This window comes from Schistocerca americana, chromosome 4, assembly GCF_021461395.2.
Source record: "Schistocerca americana isolate TAMUIC-IGC-003095 chromosome 4, iqSchAmer2.1, whole genome shotgun sequence".
Taxonomy (NCBI): Eukaryota; Metazoa; Arthropoda; class Insecta; order Orthoptera; family Acrididae; genus Schistocerca; species Schistocerca americana.
Window position 1 is genome coordinate 187,113,831 of NC_060122.1, and position 21,691 is coordinate 187,135,521.

The following is a 21,691-nucleotide window of genomic DNA, read 5'->3' on the forward strand; positions in this document are numbered from 1 at the left end:
TGTGCCAATCGTTTCACCTCAGAGCAGCAATTGCGACCTCAACTATATGCTGGATGTATTCGAATCTCTTTCTTCCCCTACAGTTTTGACTCCCTACAGTTGGCTGTACTACAGTACTCCCTTGATGTCTTAGTGGATGTCCTGTTTCCTGTTCTTTAGTCTTGTCAGTGTTTTTCAAGTACTCTTTTCCTCGCCGAATCGCGGGGGAACTGCCACGTTTCTTTACTTATCAGTACCTCTAATTTTCAACCTTCTTCTGTCGCACCACATGTCAAACTCTTCGATTCCCATCTGTTCCGGTTTTCCCACAGTCCATGTTTCACTACCATAAAATGCAGTTTTTAAACGGCACATTCTCAGAAACTTCTTCCTGAAGCCGAGGTCTGTATTTGATACTAGTAGACTTTTCTTGGGAGGAACGCCATTTTTCCAATGTTAGTCTGCCTTTTATGTCCACCTTGCTCCATCCATCATGGTTTACTTCGCTGCCTAGCTAAAGGAATTCAATAACTTCTTCTGCTTCGTAATCCACATTCTCATGTTGAGTTTTTCGTTATACTCATTTCTGTCACTTCTCATTGGTTTCATCTCGCTTCGACTTACTCTCAGTCGATATACTGTATTCGTTAGACTGTTCAATCTATTCAACAAATCCTGTACTTGAAACTTCCTGGCGGATTAAACCTGTGCGTGAGTGACACTCGAAGTAGGGATCTTTGACTTTCGCGGACAGGTACAACGTAGAACTGCTTCTTTGGTGTTCTTACCTTTCCTGAAGGCAGGTCAGCTAACAGATCTACAATTTCTTTTCCGTTATTCTGTTTCGTATTCTTGTCAGAAACTTTGATGCATGAGCTGAGTTCTCGATAATTCTCGCACTAGTTTTTGGAATCGTCTGGATGCTGGTTCTCCGAAAGACTGATGGTATATCGCCATTCTCATATTTTCTACATACCTACGTGAATCGTCATTTTGTCGCCACTTCCCCCAATGATTTTAAAAAAATTCGATGGAATGTTATGTATCACTTCTGCCTTATTTGATCTTATGTCATCCGAAGCCCTCTTAAATTTTGACTCTAATACTGGATCACCTGTCTCCGTATCGACACCTCTTGCTGCCCCTTTCCCCCTTATAGAGGCCTTCAGCGTAAGCTTTCCACCTACCCTCTCTCTCCCCTGTATTTAACAGTGTCATTTCATTTGCGCTCATAATGTTATCGCCCCTGCTTTTAATTCCACCGAAAGCTGCGTTGACTTTCCTATATGGTGAGTGAGTCCTTCCAACAATCAATTGTTTTTCTGTTTCTTCGCATTTTTCATGCCCTGCACTTCCTTTTCATTTCGTTCCTATGTGACTTGTAATTCTGTTTCCTTGAATTTTCCTTCACATTTCTTTACTTCCTTCTTTCATCGATCAACAGACGTATTTCTTCTGTTTTCCATCAACAGAAGTACTTCTTCTGTTTTCCATGGTATGTTCGCACTTATCTTCCATGTACCTACGTTTTTCTCTCCAACTTCTTCTATTGCTCATCTTAGAGATGTTACTTCCTCTTCAACTGAACTGCTTACTGAGCTATTAATTATCACAATTTCAATAGCCACAGAGAACTGCAAGCGCATTTCTTCATTGATTAGTATTTCCGTATCCCACTTTTTTGCATACTGATTCATCCTGTTTATTAAACTTCAGTCAACTCTTCATCATTAGCAAATTGCGATCTGAGTCTACATCTGCACCTGAGCACGCCTTATAATTCATATTTCATTTCGGAAGCTCTTTCTGGCCATGATGTACTGTATCTCCCGGTCTCTTCCAAGTATAGCTGCTCCTCTTCTGATTGTTGAAAAAAGTATTTGCTAATACCACCTAAAATTTGCGCAGAACTCAATTAGTCTTTCTCTCTCCCAGTTGCATGTGGCTACTAGATTTTCAGCTCATTTTACTTACTGAATTAGTCGCTCAGTATTCTCGTGTACTTCCTCTGTCATTTCACTCTTTGTTTTTGTGTTAGCATGTGTAATTGAGTTAATATTGTCGGTGTTGGTTTGCTGTAGATTCTGGTGGGAACAATTCTATCACAGAACAGCTGACAGTAACACTCTATTCGTAGCTAACTCTACTCCTGTAATATCCCTGTCTGCTGCTGTTGATATTACGCTGTACTCACATAACCAAAAATCCTTATCTACTTTCCTTTTCAACTCACTAACGTTCAATATATCTAGACTAAGCCTTAGCATTTCCTTTTCCCGGTTTTCTAGCGAACGCCCCTTGGTAGTCGCCTCTCGAGTCATTAGTTGGAATCGTTTGCCAATGGAGAGATTATCATTAAATTTCCTCTTTTATAGGCCACATGTTCTATCGATACACATTATGTGTCTTTAAAGAAGAGATTTTCATTTCCCTCTGAATAATCAATGCCTATTCGTCCGCCTTTTAAGGGGCAGTTTCTCACCCTAAGGGGAAGAGAGTGCCGTGAATCTCTGTCCACATCTCCGCCCTCTTTGACAGGATCGTTGGCCAAACGAGGGTGACTTCTTATGTTGGTAATCTTCTGAAGCCATAACTGATGATCTTTATTCGGAACTGAAGCAATGGCGAGGATCTAACCCGGGACGAACGACGTATCGGTTGTCAGTCAAAGATACTAACCGAAGACCATATTTAAGAAATACACTCCTGGAAATGGAAAAAAGAACATATTGACACCGGTGTGTCAGACCCACCATACTTGCTCCGGACACTGCGAGAGGGCTGTACAAGCAATGATCACACGCACGGCACAGCGGACACACCAGGAACCGCGGTGTTGGCCGTCGAATGGCGCTAGCTGCGCAGCATTTGTGCACCGCCGTCGTCAGTGTCAGCCAGTTTGCCGTGGCATACGGAGCTCCATCGCAGTCTTTAACACTGGTAGCATGCCGCGACAGCGTGGACGTGAACCGTATGTGCAGTTGACGGACTTTGAGCGAGGGCGTATAGTGGGCATGCGGGAGGCCGGGTGGACGTACCGCCGAATTGCTCAACACGTGGGGCGTGAGGTCTCCACAGTACATCGATGTTGTCGCCAGTGGTCGGCGGAAGGTGCACGTGCCCGTCGACCTGGGACCGGACCGCAGCGACGCACAGATGCACGCCAAGACCGTAGGATCCTACGCAGTGCCGTAGGGGACCGCTTCGCCACTTCCCAGCAAATTAGGGACACTGTTGCTCCTGGGATATCGGCGAGGACCATTCGCAACCGTCTCCATGAAGCTGGGCTACGGTCCCGCACACCATTAGGCCGTCTTCCGCTCACGCCCCAACATCGTGCAGCCCACCTCCAGTGGTGTCGCGACAGGCGTGAATGGAGGGACGAATGGAGACGTGTCGTCTTCAGCGATGAGAGTCGCTTCTGCCTTGGTGCCAATGATGGTCGTATGCGTGTTTGGCGTCGTGCAGGTGAGCGCCACAATCAGGACTGCATACGACCGAGGCACACATGGCCAACACCCGGCATCATGGTGTGGGGAGCGATCTCCTACACTGGCCGTACACCACTGGTGATCGTCGAGGGGACACTGAATAGTGCACGGTACATCCAAACCGTCATCGAACCCATCGTTCTACCATTCCTAGACCGGCAAGGGAACTTGCTGTTCCAACAGGACAATGCACGTCCGCATGTATCCCGTGCCACCCAACGTGCTCTAGAAGGTGTAAGTCAACTACCCTGGCCAGCAAGATCTCCGGATCTGTCCCCCATTGAGCATGTTTGGGACTGGATGAAGCGTCGTCTCACATGGTCTGCACGTCCAGCACGAACGCAGGTCCAACTGAGGCGCCAGGTGGAAATGGCATGGCAAGCCGTTCCACAGGACTACATCCAGCATCTCTACGATCGTCTCCATGGGAGAATAGCAGCCTGCATTGCTGCGAAAGGTGGATATACACTGTACTAGTGCCGACATTGTGCATGCTCTGTTGCCTGTGTCTATGTGCCTGTGGTTCTGTCAGTGTGATCATGTGATGTATCTGACCCCAGGAATGTGTCAATAAAGTTTCCCCTTCCTGGGACAATGAATTCACGGTGTTCTTATTTCAATTTCCAGGAGTGTATGTTCTAGTAAGAGTTTTATGTTCGACAGTGCATGTTTGCCGCTGGCTTTTTGTTTTTGACTGTGGTTAATGCCATAGATGGGTTAAGGTATACTGTATGACAGGATGTACTGCACGCGCAATCGAAGTTGACACTCGGCGTGGTCGGTGGCTGATGGGAGCGACTGAAAAGGCATTTCCCGTTCACAGCCGCTCCCATCAGCCAGCGCTCCGAGTGTCAACTTTGTTTGCGCGTTTAATACATGTAGATAGCTGTCAGTATGTGAAGTATTGCGATGTATTGATTTGTTTCCTTATTTTGTAGCACTCGATTATGGGATAACATAGTCGCGAAGAATGTTGTGCTAGATGTATCAAACGTTTGACAACTGCCACGTAGCATTCTCTGTGCTGATTCGTGAGATAGTTGTTGTATGACTTCACTACACATAAAATTCGTTGCACATCGCATTTCAGAAACCTTATGACTCCATTCACTCAAACCTTGTCGAATATAATGACGGACCTGCGATTTCAATCTCAACTTAATATCTTCGTAAAATGTGTACTGTTGATAATATAAGAAGGGTTTTGCATAATGGAATAAAATCTGACCAAGGAGACGGTCGGCCCTGTTCTCTTTAATGAAGCCTTGCAAAAAATTATGAGGAAAATCACGCAAGTACCTGCTGGGCCTCTCCAAAAAAAGAAACTTAAGGCTGTAGAGTGTGCAAATGACACAGATATTGGAAAAAGTGAAGCAGAGGTTAAACAGTTATTTGTGGAGCTCGTATAAAAAGAATCCAAACGCTGTTGTAAATGTAAACGATCAGAATGCAAATACATGACAGTTCAAAGGTGCAGAGATGAACAAGACAACCAGTCACATGTACAAGTAGGCAAAAGTAGATTCGAACTCCCTTAATAGTTCAAACTTTTGGGCACTATGTTAGTTGAACAAAATGAGAGACAGAAGGTAAAGTGAGACAGCAAAGTGCTAATAGAACCCTCTCCTCCACACAAAACTGACAAGTAAAACTAAAATGAAGATATATTACACAATCACCTGTCCAGTTCTAAACTAACGAGTACTTTAACTAAAATGGAAGAACACTAGTTAGAAGTATTAGAATACATTCTGTATAGGAAATCTTTGGCCCATACTATGAAGATGAATCGCAAACCTGGGAGAGAAGAGAAACACATGTATCACAACAAGTAGTATTAATGCGCATAATTAATTCAACGAGACTTCACTGAACAGCCCCTCGGATGAGAATTAAAAGAGGATCAGATAGTAAAGTACTGTAATGAGCACATTAGCAACGTACTGTGATTTTATGCGTGACCACTTATCACGTCGTCAGAGCAACCGAGCTCTGCAGATTCCAGGAGTATACTGAACACACTAACTCCACTTTGTGGAGATATACACGACGACGTACGACAACTTTTCCCTAAATATGACCCATTATTTTCTAGGAAATTTCGTTGTAATACGTTCACATTATTTTAATATGTCCAGTCTTTAGCAACGAAAGAAATTCGAGTCACGCTATAGTCAAAAACTTCGACAGCTTGCAATCAACTCCACAGAAAAAGCTTTCTATTATTGCTGCTCCCATTGTGCAAACGCAGGTGCGACCCGGTCGTATGCAGTAGAAGAGAGCTGCTGGTAGCGCATCAGAAAATTAATCAATTTCTGGATCCGAAGGTGCTTATTTCTATGCACAGTGACAGATGCACGTTTTCGTTAACTACCCATACTCTTCCAGTCTTTTCGTGTGATCTCAGCATAACAGTATAGGTTGCAACACAGATACTCACTCCAAACTTTTAAGGGATTTGACGTGTAACCGTCCACACGGCGTATGAGCACTCTGCTCACTACACGAAACCCCTTTCAAACTGTATTTGCTGTCCTGGTATTTCTAGTCAGTAATAGATAGTGACACCGATATATATATATATATATATATATATATATATATATATATAGCGAAAAACTTTCCTTTATTTCCGGTTTCGTTCGGATAACTACCACGGTGAATGTCTCAGGCTGCGTACAACGCAGATAACAGGGATAAAATTTTATACGAGGGTTGCCCAGAAAATAATGCACCGCATTATTTTCTCAGCCGAAAAGAATACTACGAATGCGGAACTTTACGTTGTAACTGAAACATTCATATTTCTTTACGTACTACACGAACATGTTCAAAAATGTTCAAATGTGTGTGAAATCATATGCGACTTAACTGCTAAGGTGATCAGTCCCTATGCTTACACACTACTTAACCTAAATTATCCTAAGGACAAACCCATGCTCGAGGGAGGACTCGAACCTCCGCCGGGACACGAATGTGTAATAAACAATGGAGAGTCCTATTTAAAAAAACGCAGTTGATATCCGTTTGACCGTCGACAGCGCCAGCTAGAGGGCCAACCGTAGCGCCATCTGGTTTCAACCTTCAAGCTAGACTAGTGTCGTTCTTTGTAGTTTTTTCGTTTGACGCTTATTTCGTGAGATATTTGGCCTGGACACCATCAATGGGCCACATGGCAAGGACTGGTGACGAGTATCACGGGTTTCACAACGGTAATCTCTTTAGAAAATGACAGGGTTCCTGTCACCGACTTTCCGAGCAAGCACTATGAAGGGAAGTGCATGTAGAGCACATTGGGAGTCGGGTGGTCAGAGAAAGGCCATTACTCACTGTGGCACAACATAAAGCCCCACTTTTTCATTGGACCAAACTGGACAGCAGCTGATTGAGCTAAGTGGAGACGTAAAGCGTCACCCAACGAGTGGATTCTCTGTCTGCCCATAAGGCGTGAGGCGTGGAGTGCACCAGCGACTCATCAGGCATGTAACGTGTAGTGTGTGGAGACTGTAGTTGTGACTGAAGGTGATAATGTTTTAGGGGTAGCACTCGCCCGCGACTTTTGCGCGCTACAGACATGAAATAATAAACAAATGTTTGCTGCTAAACAAGTGCTGCAAGTAAAGCAAGTGTTTCCCTTTTTGCTACGTCTTCATCATGAGTATGCTGTGGACTTTAGACGGCAATAATCGATTTTGCAGATCTGTTCGATTACGTTCTGGGTTTGACAACGGCTTTTGCGTCCTATCGCACTTCGGCTTGTTGCTAAATGTATCATAATCTCACATGAAATGGGAACTATATGGAACAGTGAGTGAAACGTAGCACTAATCACCTCCGTCATGTTGTTGCTATACGAGATCGTTAATTATTACCTTCAAATGGTAACAGTATACCTGAATAATCTCAAAAAGGGTTAAAATGGCTCTAAGCACTATGAGACTTAACATCGGAGGTCATCAGCCCCTAGACTTAGAACTACTTAAACCTAACTAACCTAAGGGCATCACACATATCCATGCCCGAGCCAGGATTCGAACCTACGACAATAACAGCAGCGTGGCTACAGACTGAAGCTCCTAGAACCGCTCGGCCACAGTGGCCGGCTCTGAAGATTATTATCGCCATTTCCTTGTGCGAATTTACGTCATTATCAAGGCTACAGTATTAATAACTAATGTTTTGATAGCACGCTTAGTTTATCAAAATACACAGATGCAAGATAATCGCCACTCCAAAAAAAAAATTTATGTACAGTAATGAAATTACGGGAATACATTTATCTAGGTAACATATTTAAGTGATTAATGCTGCAAGAACTTCACTTAACTAAGCCTATTTACACCCAACACTGCTATACTGATAAACGCTAAGGCCGAAATGATTGTAGTAATATAAAATAGACAGGTTTCAACAGTCGAACTGTTGAACTATCATTCAGTCATAGTGTTGTTCAGTACACCGTCTTCAGTCGGCAACACAAGTATGTGGACGTATACCCGTTTCGCCCTGTGTAACGGGCTTCCAGTCATCACCGGAGATGCAGATGGTACGAACACTTACAGTGTGCTACCCGAGCAAGTGTATCTACACAGCTGGAGATTAGATGTGGAAATTTGACCATTTTAAGTTCATTCCCGAAACTCTGTTTGATATGTACACTTCCGCTCCAGACGTCGACAACTTTTACACTTCGCAACAGATGTCCAAAGACATTACATATCAACATTGTTCCTCATAAAAATCAGAGGTTTGCCGACATCGACAGCTGTTAATTAGGACCGTCCCGATACTGAAAATGTTTCCTGTGGCTACAAGACTTCTCGCTGTTTATTCTCCTTCCGACGCATGGCACATCATCTCCGCGGCGTAGCATGTCAACACAAACTGACATATTTCAGGCGATGGAAATGCGGCAGTGGTATCGATCCCAAGTCCGTCACATGCCTGCTGTGTATTCATTAAATTTTTAATGAAAAAAAAAAGATCGTATGGCATTGTTGGCCGGGAGGCTCCATTCGGGGCAGCTCGGCCGCCGTATTGCAAGTCCTTTTTGTAGCGTTGGATGGATGAACGATAGAGTGAAAGTACATATAATACACCTTATTCTCTAGTATAATGATCATATCCGTCCTTGCTAACGCATGAAAGCATTATATGAACAGGTCTAATGTAATGCGGAGAGCTAGAAAGCGTTTTGAATTTTACACAGGGGACTACACAAAGTATTTACTAATGTAGTAAAATAATCATTTGTGAGAACATAAACCTTTCGGTGGCACTCAAATTTGAATCCGTAGATGTCTAATGGAGTTGAAACCCATTTGCCACTTGTCTGGCTGACTCACTTCATGAGAAGCTAATTTTCGGCACTTGATGAAAATGATTAATATAGCCAATTAAAGGGTATCGGTAATAACAGCAACAGATGTGGTTATCATCTCTCGAACCCCTTATTCTTCCAGTAATTACATGCATTCATTATAGAGGCACTCTATGACTAATTATAATTATTAATAAAGGATTGTAATTTACGCCAAGTAGCCGAATATTTCTGGTTACAGAGACACTCCGGTGTGCAGTCGGGCCTTACACAGTTGGACAAGCGACGCCTTGGCACCCAGACCGCCCCTGGCGGCAGCTGGGCTCTTTTCCTCTTTCACAGGGACTAGTCAGTTACGCCGTGAATTTTCTGGGACGAGGTGATCTGGGCAGCGCTCACAGCTTGGCGCCATGGCTGCGGTAGTGACTGAAAGACGTCCTCCTCTAGTTTGCGATCGTGATGTGGCGGTTACGTTTGAAATTATATGGGCGGTATCTCGCCAGTCGTCTACCGGATAGCCCAGCTTTCTTTCTTTGTAAAGATGCTAGGCCGTTATTCCGACTTTTCTATTAACGAGGGGCATTTTCGGCGGAGGACTTCTCTCATGTCATTGGCCAACAATAGACCACGAGATTTGATTGGCCTATACTAGCCTATGTGCACTCTCTCTTCAAGTGGATGCGAACGGGGTGGTTAAGTAAAGCTTGTAGTTAATTCTTCGTATCCTGTTTCTGACACTGATCTCTCGCTCATGCTGACACTCGACTTCTGATCTGGAGATTCCGTTCGGTAAAGAGTTGCTCTTCGTCCTGTGTGTATGTGGAGTACCCAATACATCTGCCATATGAAGTAATATTTTATTATAAGTACTGTATGAACCGAAGTCGTAATAGCACTCCGTCTTCAGGCCACAAGTGTCTCATCGGGACCATCCGACCGCCGTGTCATCGTCAGTTGAGGATGCGGATAGGAGGGGCATGTGGTCAGCACACCGTTCTCACGGTCGTTATGATGGTTTTCTTTGATCGAAGATGCTACTATTCGGTCGAGTAGCTCCTCATTTGGCATCACGAGGCTGAGTGCACCCCGAAAAATGGCAACAGCGCATGGCGGCTAGATGGTCACCCATCCAAGTGCCGGCCACGCCCGACAGCGCTTGACTTCGGTGATCTTACGGGAACCGGTGTATCCACCGCGGCAAGGCCGTTGCCTTAAAGTCGAAATAAAATTGGCTTATTGTTTTCCATATATTACAGTGATTCCCGCACAGTTTGAGACGCTAATTTCTCTCGTCATTGCCTTGATTTAGCATGAAATACTATAGTGCAGCGTTAGACACACGGTGTTGGCGATCAACAGCCGCATTGAGTTACAAATGAACTCGTAAACTGCGATTATGGTTCTGCAACGACCGTAGAATATTTGAAAAGAAATGAAAATTTGTGCCAGACCGGGACTGGTATCCGGATTTCAGAAATGTTGCGAACGCGGTCACCTTAACAATTTGGACTGTCCGGGCACAATTATAGATTCGGTCCCCTCCCAGAACCGTTCTTGGATACGAATTGCTTAGAGACCGATCCCGAAAACTGGAACAAACTGGTTCAGACAGTTATTCAAGTGTTCAGAAATATTCTGCAGCTGATACGAAACCGTAGTCGCAGTTTGCGAGTTTATGCTTTATTGAATGCGGCTACTGATCGTCAACGCAGTACCTCACACACTGCACTATATAAATTATTTCTGCAGCTCGGTGAGTGTAGATTTGAACGTGATCCCTCAAGAAAAATCTTTTTGTTTCGATGATAGAATGAAGACTTTCACGACCGGATACATTGCTGCTGGTAAACATTTCGGTATGTAAGATTGTGGTCCACTAAACTCTTCTGGTCCTAAGGTTTCGTCCAGAAGACTCAACGGAAGAGCAACGCCTCTGGAGATATCCAGCGCAGTTCTGGACGAAACGTTAGGAACAGAAGAGTTTCGTGGGCCACGACCTTAATCCCAGAAAGGTATACCACTAGTACTTTTCGTTTCATTTCTTCGCTTCCTAGCAGCCGACTCACGAATATATTAAATGTGATCAACGCAACCTAATACCTTCCCATGTATATTGATGATTTGTTTCTCTCTGAACTGATTTTCTGTTCAACTTATCATATTTGCTCTTATTAGAACCAATGAAAGCGAGGTGTAACTGAACTTCTTTTTATTAATTACGTTTATACACCATCACTACCTACACGATTTAATGATTTTGCAAGATCATGACCCAATATTCATTTGCGAAGGACCTTTTCTCTTATAATCCCTTCTGCGAATTTCAAATGGCGTGTCTGCATTCAAGCAGACGTCAGACATCAAAACGGTAAGTTACGTCGCAGATCGAGACTGGCACCTTGCACACTAAAGTACAATTTTTCAATAAAACAATATAAGTTGTAATATATGTCAACGTTTCAGCCACTATTGCCAGTCATGATGCGAAAAAATCCCTAAAATATGTAGAAATCGCCTTTGGCATGCACTACACCGTCCAGATGCTAAAGTCTAAACGCCTAATTTAGTCACCTTACATCTTTCGAAAACTGGGGAAACTGTATTCGTCGGACCACACTAGACGCCTCCAGTCAGTTACAATCAAGTTTCTGTATTTTGACTGGTTGCTTTCGTTTCAAGGATGCTAAGGAATCAAGATATGTCATCTCATTAGCAACGTATATGGAATCACAATATTTCCACAAAACTGTAGAGCCACACACACATATTTTATTTATCGACAAATTGGTATATTTCAGAATAAAATCTTTCCCAACGGCCTGCTGTGTGCCTCCTTTTTTTTTTCGCCTTAAATAAAGTTTGTTAAGTGAAAACGTTGTCTCTGGCGCAATTTCTCAAAGCTGCTTCTCGAATTCACTGCAGCAGTAACTTACTCTGTCAACAGATGTCAGTAGTGTTGTCGCTTGCAAAATGGCAGACGACGATTTTCGTATCAGAGTCCTGTGATAGAACTCTCGCATGTAGAAGGTGAAACGCCCATTCGCATTCGTGAAAGACCGAAAAATGTGTACGATGATGCCACAGTGGATATCAATATTTCTAAACGACGAATTCGTCACTGTGACGAAACATAGAGCGGTAGGCTGGTGTCTGCAGCGCCTCCACACAGCATTTATTGAGTCCATGACATCAGTCGTGGTGACCAGCAGGTGACTGCAGGCGAGTTCTGTCCAATATCTTCCTCAACAACGGCCGTTTGGTGACTGTTGTTCAACGAGTGGGATATTAGAAGGTCTGCACAATTTGCGTACCAAGAATCTCAACCGATCAGAATAATGAAAAAGAAGAAAAAGAATTGCCTCCCAGCTTTTGCAGCGCTTCCATTCGGAGGAAGGAAAGTTGCTGATATAAACCGTGACCGAAGACGAAACAGGGATTCACATTTTTGAAACAGAATCAAAGATGTAGTCAATGGAATGGCATCAGAGAAACTCACTGACGAAGAAGAAGTTCAAAATTGCGCGATAGGTTAGGCTAATAACGGCTACAGTAATCTGGGATGCTCAGGGTGTTTAAATGGCTCTGAGCACTATGGGACTTAACTTTTTTGGTCACCAGTCTACTGACTAGTTTGATGCGGCCCGCCACGAAATCCTTTCCTGTGCTAACCTCTTCATCTCAGAGTAGACCTTGCAACCTACGTCCTCAATTATTTGCTTGACGTATTCCAATCTCTGTCTTCCTCTACAGTTTTTGCCCTCTACAGCTCCCTCTAGTACCATGGAAGTCATTCCCTCATTTCTCAGTAGTTGTCCTATCATCCTGTCCCTTCTCCTTATCAGTATTTTCCACATATTCCTTTCCTCTCCGATTCTGCATAGAACCTCCTCATTCCTTACCTTATCAGTCCACCTAATTTTCAACATTCGTCTATAGCACCACATCTCAAATGCTTCGATTCTCTTCTGTTCCGGTTTTTCCACAGTCCATGTTTCACTACCATACAATCATGTACTCCAGACGTACATCCTCAGAAATTTCTTCCTCAAAGTAAGGCCGGTATTTGATATTAGTAGACTTCTCTTGGCCAGAAATGCCTTTTTTGCCATAGGGAGTCTGCTTTTGATGTCCTCCTTGCTCCGTCCGTCATTGGTTATTTCACTGCCTAGGTAGGAGAATTCCTTAACTTCATTGACTTCCTGATGTTAAGTTTCTCGCTGTTCTCATTTCTGCTACTTCTCATTACCTTCGTCTTTCTCCGATTTACTCTCAAACCATACAGTATACTCTTTAGACTGTTCATTCCGTTCATCAGATCATTTAATTCTTCTTCACTTTCACTCAGAATAGCAATGTCATCAGCGAATCGTATCATTGATATCCTTTCACCTTGTATTTTAATTCCACTCCTGAACCTTTCTTTTATTTCCATCATTGCTTCCTCGATGTACAGATTGAAGAGTAGGGGCGAGAGGCTACAGCCTTGTCTTACACCCTTCTTAATACGAGCACTTCGTTCTTAATCGTCCACTCTTCTTATTCCCTCTTGGTTGTTGTACATATTGTATATGACCCGTCTCTCCCTGTAGCTTACCCCTACTTTTTTCAGAATCTCGAACAGCTTGCACCATTTTATATTGTCGAACGCTTTTTCCAGATCGACAAATCCTATGAAAGTGTCTTGATTTTTCTTTAGCCTTGCTTCCATTATTAGCCGTAACGTAAGAATTGCCTCTCTCGTCCTTTTACTTTTTCTAAAGCCAAACTGATCGTCACCTAGCGCATTCTCAATTTTCTTTTCCATTCTTCTGTATATTATTCTTGTAAGCAGCTTCGATGCCTGAGCTGTTAAGCTGATTGTGCGATAATTCTCGCGCTTGTCAGCTCTTGCCGTCTTCGGAATTGTGTTGATGATGCTTTTCCGAAAGTCAGATGGTATATATTCTACACACCAACGTGAATAGTCGTTTTGTTGCCACTTCCCCCAATGATTTTAGAAATTCTGATGGAATGTTATCTATCCCTTCTGCCTTATTTGACCGTAAGTCCTCCAAAGCTCTTTTAAATTCCGATTCTAATACTGGATCCCCTATCTCTTCTAAATCGACTCCTGTTTCTTCTTCTATCACATCAGACAAAACTTCACCCTCATAGAGGCTTTCAATGTATTCCTTCCATCTGTCTGCTCTCTCCTCTGCATTTACCAGTGGAATTCCCGTTGCACTCTTAAAGTTACCACCGTCGCTTTTAATGTCACCAAAGGTTGTTTTGACTTTCCTGTATGCTGAGTCTGTCCTTCCGACAATCATACCATTTTCGATGTCTTCACATTTTTCCTGCAGCCAATTCGTCTTAGCTTCCCTGCACTTGCTATTTATTTCATTCCTCAGCGACTTGTATTTCTGAATTCCCGATTTTCCCGGAACATGTTTGTACTTCCTCCTTTCATCAATCAACTGAAGTATTTCTTTTGTCACCCATGGTTTTTTCGCAGCTACCTTCTTTGTACCTACATTTTCCTTCCCAACTTCTGTGATGGTCCTTTTTAGAGATGTCCATTCCTCTTCAACTGTACTGCATACTGCGCTATTCCTTATTGCTGTATCTGTAGCGTTAGAGAACTTCAAACGTATCTCCTCATTCCTTAGCACTTCCGTATCCCACTTCTTTGCGTATTGATTCTTCCTGACTAATGTCTTGAACTTCAGCCTACTCTTCATCACTACTATATTGTGATCTAAGTATATCTGCTCCTGGGTACGCCTTACAGTCCAGTATCTGATTTAGGAATCTCTGTCTGACCATGTTGTAATCTAATTGAAATATTCCCGTATCTCCCGGCCTTTTCCAAGTATACCTCCTCCTCTTGTGATTCTTGAACAGGGTATTCGCTATTACTAGCTGAAACTTGTTACAGAACTCAATTAGCCTTTCTCCTCTTTCATTCCTTGTCCCAAGCCCATATTCTCCTGTAACCTTTTCTTCTACTCCTTCGCCTACAACTGCATTCCAGTCGCCCATGACTATTAGATTTTCGTTCTCCTTTACATACTCTATTACCCTTTCAATATCCTCATACACTTTCTCTATCTGTTCATTTTCAGCTTGCGACGTCGGCATGTATACCTGAACTATCGTTGTCGGTGTTGATCTGCTGTCGATTCTGATTAGAACAACCCGGACACTGAACTGTTCACAGTAACACACCCTCTGCCCTACCTTCCTATTCATAACGAATCCTACACTTGATATACCATTTTCTGCTGCTCTTGATATTACCCGATACTCATCTGACCAGAAATCACTTAACTTCACTGACCCCTACTATATCTACATTGAGCCTTTGCATTTCCCTTTTCAGATTTTCTAGTTTCCCTACCACGTTCAAGCTTCTGACATTCCACGCCCTGACTTGTAGAACGTTATCCTTTCGTTGATTATTCAATCGTTTTCTCATGGTAACCTCCCCCTTGGCAGTCCACTCCCGGAGATCCGAAAGGGGGGACTATCCCGGAATCTTTGGCCAGTGGAAAGATCATCATGACACTTCTTCAATTACAGGCCACATGTCCTGTGGATACACCTTACGTGTCTTTAATGCAGTGGTTTCCATTGCCTTCTGCATCCTCATGTCGTTGATCATTGCTGATTCTTCTGCCTTTAGGGGCAATTTCCCACCCCTAGGACAAGAGAGTACCCTGAACCTCTATCCGCTCCTCCGCCCTCTTCGACAAGGCCGTTGGTAGAATGAGGTTGACTTCTGATGCCGGAAGTCTTCGGCCGCCAATGCTGATTATTTATGAAAATTTAGGCAGTGGCGGGGATCGAACCCGGGACCGAAGACGTTTTGATTGTGAATCAAAGACGCTACCCCTAGACCACAGGTCTACGGTCCCCAGAACGTAGAACTACTTAAACCTAACTAACCTAAGGACATAACACACATCCATGCCCGAGATAGGATTCGACCCTGTGACCGTAGTGGGTGCGCGGTTCCAGACTGTAGCGCCTAGAACCGCTAGGCCACTGCGGCCGGCATGCTCAGGGTGTGATAATGGTCGATTACTTAGAGCATAATTACACAATAAATTCTGTCCAGATTGTCAGAACCCTCAAACAGCTTAAAGCACATCTTCAACGAGATCGCCCGATAACAGCTATGGCGGATTTTCTCCTTTTACATGACAGTGCCACACCACGCAGCAGCTGTCACACCATTGAAGATATTGTGAAAAGTGGATTGGAGGCCTTGCCCCATCCCCCCATTTACCTCTGTGCTGGCACAATCAGACTTCCACCTTTTCAGGGTTATAGCTAAAAGCACATCACTTTCAAGACGAAGAGGCCGTGGAAACCTACGGGTGTTAGTGGTTTCAGAAGCAGGGCAGAGAGTTTTACCACACGGGACACGATGCCCATGTTAAAAGATGGACCACAACTGTGGGAGTGGACGCAAATAATACTGAAAAGTCATAAATTATTTGTCAGTATTGTGGTTTTTACCCTAATTAGTTGTATCTGCAATTTTTGAAAAATAAAAATAAAAAAGACATGAAGTATCACTCTTTCATTGACCCACGTATTTCTACTTTCTTGTTTTACAATCTCTAGATAAAGGTGGCTGTTCGAATTAACTTACAGCCAGGGAGTTTGCAGCCAAATATCAGTCGAAATAGTAGTAGGGCAAAGGGAGCCGCAGTGAGAGTATCTGGGCGTTGATTTCCATTTCCGGTATTTGTCTTACAGCCAAGGAAAACTTCCAGAAGGCTTTTGTCAGAAACTGGGGGAGTGGAGGAAACGAGAATTCTTTCTCATTTAATTCCGAGACAATATTACCGCTGCCAATGTAACTGAAGGCGTAGCATACGCGGAAGTCACTTTTGTTATAGGAATACAGAGTAATTTCGATGACTTGCTGGACTGTTGTAGTATACTTAACTAAGGCGTCAGGATATTGCATCTACCTCCCAGCTCATGAGTGATGGGCTGCCACCTTTTCCCCCAGGGAGTGGAAGCCGCGGTCTTGTGTGGTCCTTGCTTGTTGTGGTTGTTCGTGGACATGGGACGTTGTGGGAGTGGTAGCGCAGGTCGGTCCGTCACTAGAGGCTGCGTTCGAATCTCCGCGAAGACTCTCTTTACTGCAAGATGTGATTCCATCGAAGAGCCGCTTATGCAGGCTTCCACACGAAACAGAAGTAGGTCTCGCTTATGTTCTCGAGATTCTCGTATATCTTTCTTGTTGTCGATTCCTTCTTGAAGGTCTACCAAGAGAGTTTACTTAACACGTAAGTTCTTATTCTAAATGTCAAACTTACGCTGTGCAGGGAGATAGCGCTCTGCCACAGCTAATCCTTTACGTCTCCTTGAGGTACAAATTCCGTGTGGTTTCAATCAATCATCGGCATCCTCGATATAGTACAAATGATGTCATTTTCCTCAAACACGCATTCTTACATCACTCACCCAGCACTTGATAGTTTATAGTCCAGTTGTCACACATGAAATACAATATAAACAACTATTTTAATAAGTCATATTTCATTTTACATCGTCGGAGATTTAATTAGAATTTAAAAGCATTTATCTCTACATTTCATCTACTCGAAGCAACAGTCCATATTGTTAGAAAGCGAAGGTTTATCCTTTGTGCCAGTAATTGTTTTAATGGCGTTATATTTGTATAGAATTACGCTCTTGTAGCGAATTTTAAGGGAAGAGTTTTCAAATAATTTTTACAGCATGTATACTGTAAATTTGTTTCCTATGGGACTGCACTGTACAGGGAGCCTAGTAATGTTCCATAACCATGTACTGTTTTCCTCAGTTACAAGCACGTAAGTTACTTAGCATGATTATCCCACCTATGGCCGCGAAATTTTTACTTGCCAATTGATATTACGTAAGACACTCGCCATGTTTATTTGGGTATTTTTAGGGCATTACGAAAGTTACCTTAACGTCTGAGCATAGTACGTTAATCAGCTGACACGATTTATCCGTGAAGTTCACAGTGATGTTGTCGGATCGCCATGAATGATTATTTTATCGTTTTTACGGTGAAATTTTAACTGACACCAATAGGATTTCTTTATTCTAATGTACTTTTGCAACCCAGTAAGTTCTAGTACGTAAGTAGTGTTCCGCACTTGCTGTTTCTGATCCACTTCGACCTTTTGTAATGTCTAGCTGTCGCAGCCTCCTTCTGAAGACGATAATGTTATCATTATAGAAACCTTGGTGAAGTATCGTGATAAATCTGTCTCACGATGCTGGCTGGCTATTTTTTTGAACCTTATTCCGTATATAACAGTCTCAGCTAGGTGAAACATCAGTGTGCGTGGGTTACAACAGGATTCGGGGCTACCTAGTTTCGTGTCGGAACTTTAACACGTTCTTTTGCCGAAAGCTGAAGACAGCTTTAGCTATAATGAAATCGTTCTCTGCACGAGGCCGTTTTCCAGCATGTAACGGTGAAACTCAGTGTTCATAAACGTAATTGTTATGCTAGATAACGTTACAACTGCCGCAGAGCAACTGCATCGTTGACAAATCTTATAATTCCACACTGAACCGAAATAGATAAATTTGGTCTAGATTTGACGAAACAGAGAGTCCAATTGTTAAATACATACAAACACAGGAAACTAAGAGAACGCAAACGAAACATATGCAGACGGTATAAGTACACCTCCTGAAAGGAAAAGTGACGCTCCAGAGGGGGGGGGGGGAGGGGAGGGGGGAGGAAATGAAACTTCATGAGGTTAGAGGTTATTTCAAGTTATTTCAGTGACCACAGATTCGAGACAAATTTGAAAAGAGGCAATTGATCAGTACGACGTTGGACCCGTTCTGGGATGTATTCATTCAACGTTTCGGTTGGTATTGGTGTCTTATAATTCACCGGCACCGTTCCCTGAGGCAAACTGTTCCATGACTGTTGTCCTTTGTATCTCAGAAACTGGTACTGTGGCCGAGCTGACATCCAACATAGTCCATACATGTTGTATCAGATGTAGGGAATATTGGTTAAGGCCGTACCTTAGCATCGTGCATCATAGAGGCATGTGCCATGAGATGACTATCATTATCCAACTGAAAATTGGTACCAAGATACTGCAGCACGAGAAGTAACACATGACGGCTAAGGTTGTTCATGACTTCCCGTTGCGCCGTCAGCGTTCCCTCACTCACTACCATCCATGTCCGGACGTCATATCCGACGGCTCACTATTCCGAGACGACAGAACTATCATCGCTGTAACTCTTCCAAACATCGTAACAAGATCGTTCACGTCGCCTCGTTCTCGCTGTCATTGGTCATCTAGCACAGCGCAGAACCGCAGCTCACCACCCAACCCAAAGCAAACTTATTCTTCTGCAGTCCATGCTTCCAGGCCACACCAACACTCGGAAAGCGGCCGTTTGTGTTGTGGTGTTAATGGGGTGGTAATTCCCAAGTTGTCGGTGTTCGCATGCTGTCGATTGTGATGAGAACAACCTCATCTCTGAACTGGGATAGAGAATGCATGTGAGGATATGGAACTAGTAGTACAGTACGTAAAGGGAGATGCAGATCTAAAAGCAGTTGGCGACTGGAATGCAACGGTAGTGAAAGGAGTCGAATAAAGGTTTACGGGATTATATGGGCTTGATAGTAGGAATGGGAGGGGACAAGCTAATTGAGCTCTGCAATAAATTTCAGATGGTAGTACAGAGTCCTCTGTTCAAGATTCCGAAGAAAAGAAGGTATATGTGGAAAAGACAAGCAGATACAGAAGGGTTCCACCTAGATTACATCATGCTCAGGCAGAATTCCGTCATCACCTATTCGACAGTAAGGCGTGCCACGGGTAGACATAGACTCAGATTACAATTTGTTAATTATGAAGAGTAGACTGAAGTTTAAGGAAAAAGACAGGAAGAATCAGTGTGCAAAGAAGTGGGCTACGAAATTTCTAGCGAATGAAGAGATATGGTTGACGATCTCTGAGGTAATTGATAAGGGAATAGCTCAGTAGGCAGTTGAGTTGAAGGGGAAAGGGCATCTGTAAAAAGGACAGTCACAGAACTTACACATAAAAACGTAGATACAAGAAAGATAACTACAAAGAAACTAAGGGGTAACTGAAGAAATACAGTTGATCGACGAAAGAAGGAAGTACAAAATGTTCTGGGAACTTCAGAAATACAGAAATACAAGTTATTTAGGAATGAAATCAGGAGTAAGTACAGGAAAGCTAGGGCAAAATGGTTACATGAAAAATGTGAAAAAATCTAGGAAGAAATAATTGTCGGAAGGACTGACTCAGTATACAGAAAAGCCAAAACAAAATTCGATGAAAATTAAAAGCAACGAAGAAAACAAAAGACATAGACCTCACCAAACCCACACTTGGGTGAATTTCAACTTGATCATGTGGCGATAAAATGGAAACACCATACAGAAATACAAAATGTCAAAGTACTCAGAGGAGCAAACTTGGATTCTGATCACTATCTTTCTAAAATAAAACTCAAAATTATCCCCAAAAGGAAAGATAGAAACAGTAAACCCAAAAGCAGAAGATACGATCCAGAAAAGATAATGAATTCGAAGGAGTTTCCCCTCGTGACTCAAGATATAAGGAACCAAAATTGGGATCAAATGAAGGAAAGCCTACTAACCAAAGCTGAACAAATAGCACCTATAACCAAAATCAAAAACCACGCATGGTGGACAGAGGAATGTGACAAACTTATTGAGCAAAGAAAGAAAGCATGGCAACAGATGCAATCTCAGAAAAATGAATATAATAGGCAAAATTTCCTGAGTGTAAGAAAACTAGTGAGTAAAAACCTCAAAAGAATTAAAAAAGCACAAGAAGATCAACTCCTTTTGCAGATCAACGAAGACTTCAACAAAAACAAGACTAGGAGCTTTTACAGAACTTTTAAACAAAAAATAACCAAGTACAGCCCACCGACACTCCAATTACAAGATAAAAATGGTAATATTGCACACAACAACAGGGATAATTGCAAAATTTTGAGGGAATATTTCTGAAACCTTCTCAACTGTAAAGAACCAATTGAAAAAATGGATTTCAGCAACTCAACTTCAACAAGTCCTAACTCAGAACCACCCACCGTCGAGGAACTACAATCAATCATTTTGAATCTCAAAAACTATAAGGCTTCGGGAGAGAACCAAATTACAGCTGAACTGTGGAAAAATGTCAATAGAAATGCCATAGAATCTCTCCAAAACATATTTGAAGAAATATGGAAAACAGAAAGAATTCCGGATGAATGGAAGATGGCCCTCATTCACCCAATTCATAAGAGGGGATCCAGAACAGACCCCAACAATTACAGAGGGATTTCGCTCCTTGACGTAACATACAAAATACTGTCTAAAGTCCTTTTGAACAGAGCAGAACCCCAGCTAGATTGTCAACTTGGAGAATACCAGGCAGGCTTCAGAAAGGGAAGATCCGGCCCAGAACAAATTCTAAACCTCAAAAATCTTATGGCCTACCAAAAATCGAGAGCAAAAGCGTATGTCATCACATTCATTGACTTTCAAAAGGCGTACGACTCCATAGACAGGGAATCTCTAATCTCCATATTAAAAGAATTGAACCTAGACAATAAAACTACAAACCTAATTAGAGAAACCATCACCAACACATACTCCAGAATTAAATTTATGGGAGAACTCTCAGACCTATTTGAGATAAAAACTGGAGTACGACAAGGTGATGGACTCTCTCCATTGTTATTTAACTGTGCCCTAGAAAAAATAGTAAGAGAATGGAACAAGAAAATCAATAGTGGAATCCGACTAGGAACAAAAAACAAAGGCATCAAGGTCAATTGCCTAGCATTTGCAGATGATATGGCCCTACTAGCTGAAACATGG

The 21,691-nt window shown here is 42.8% G+C and overlaps 1 protein-coding gene and 1 pseudogene across 1 annotated transcript in view; both read right to left on the reverse strand.

The window, feature by feature from the left end:
* LOC124613335 (hemicentin-1-like) overlaps positions 1-21,691 on the reverse strand; it is a 465,174-nt gene that overhangs the window by 198,350 nt on the left and 245,133 nt on the right. The gene's annotated exons all lie outside the window — the stretch shown is intronic.
* Positions 9,885-10,001, reverse strand: LOC124614104 (annotated as a pseudogene).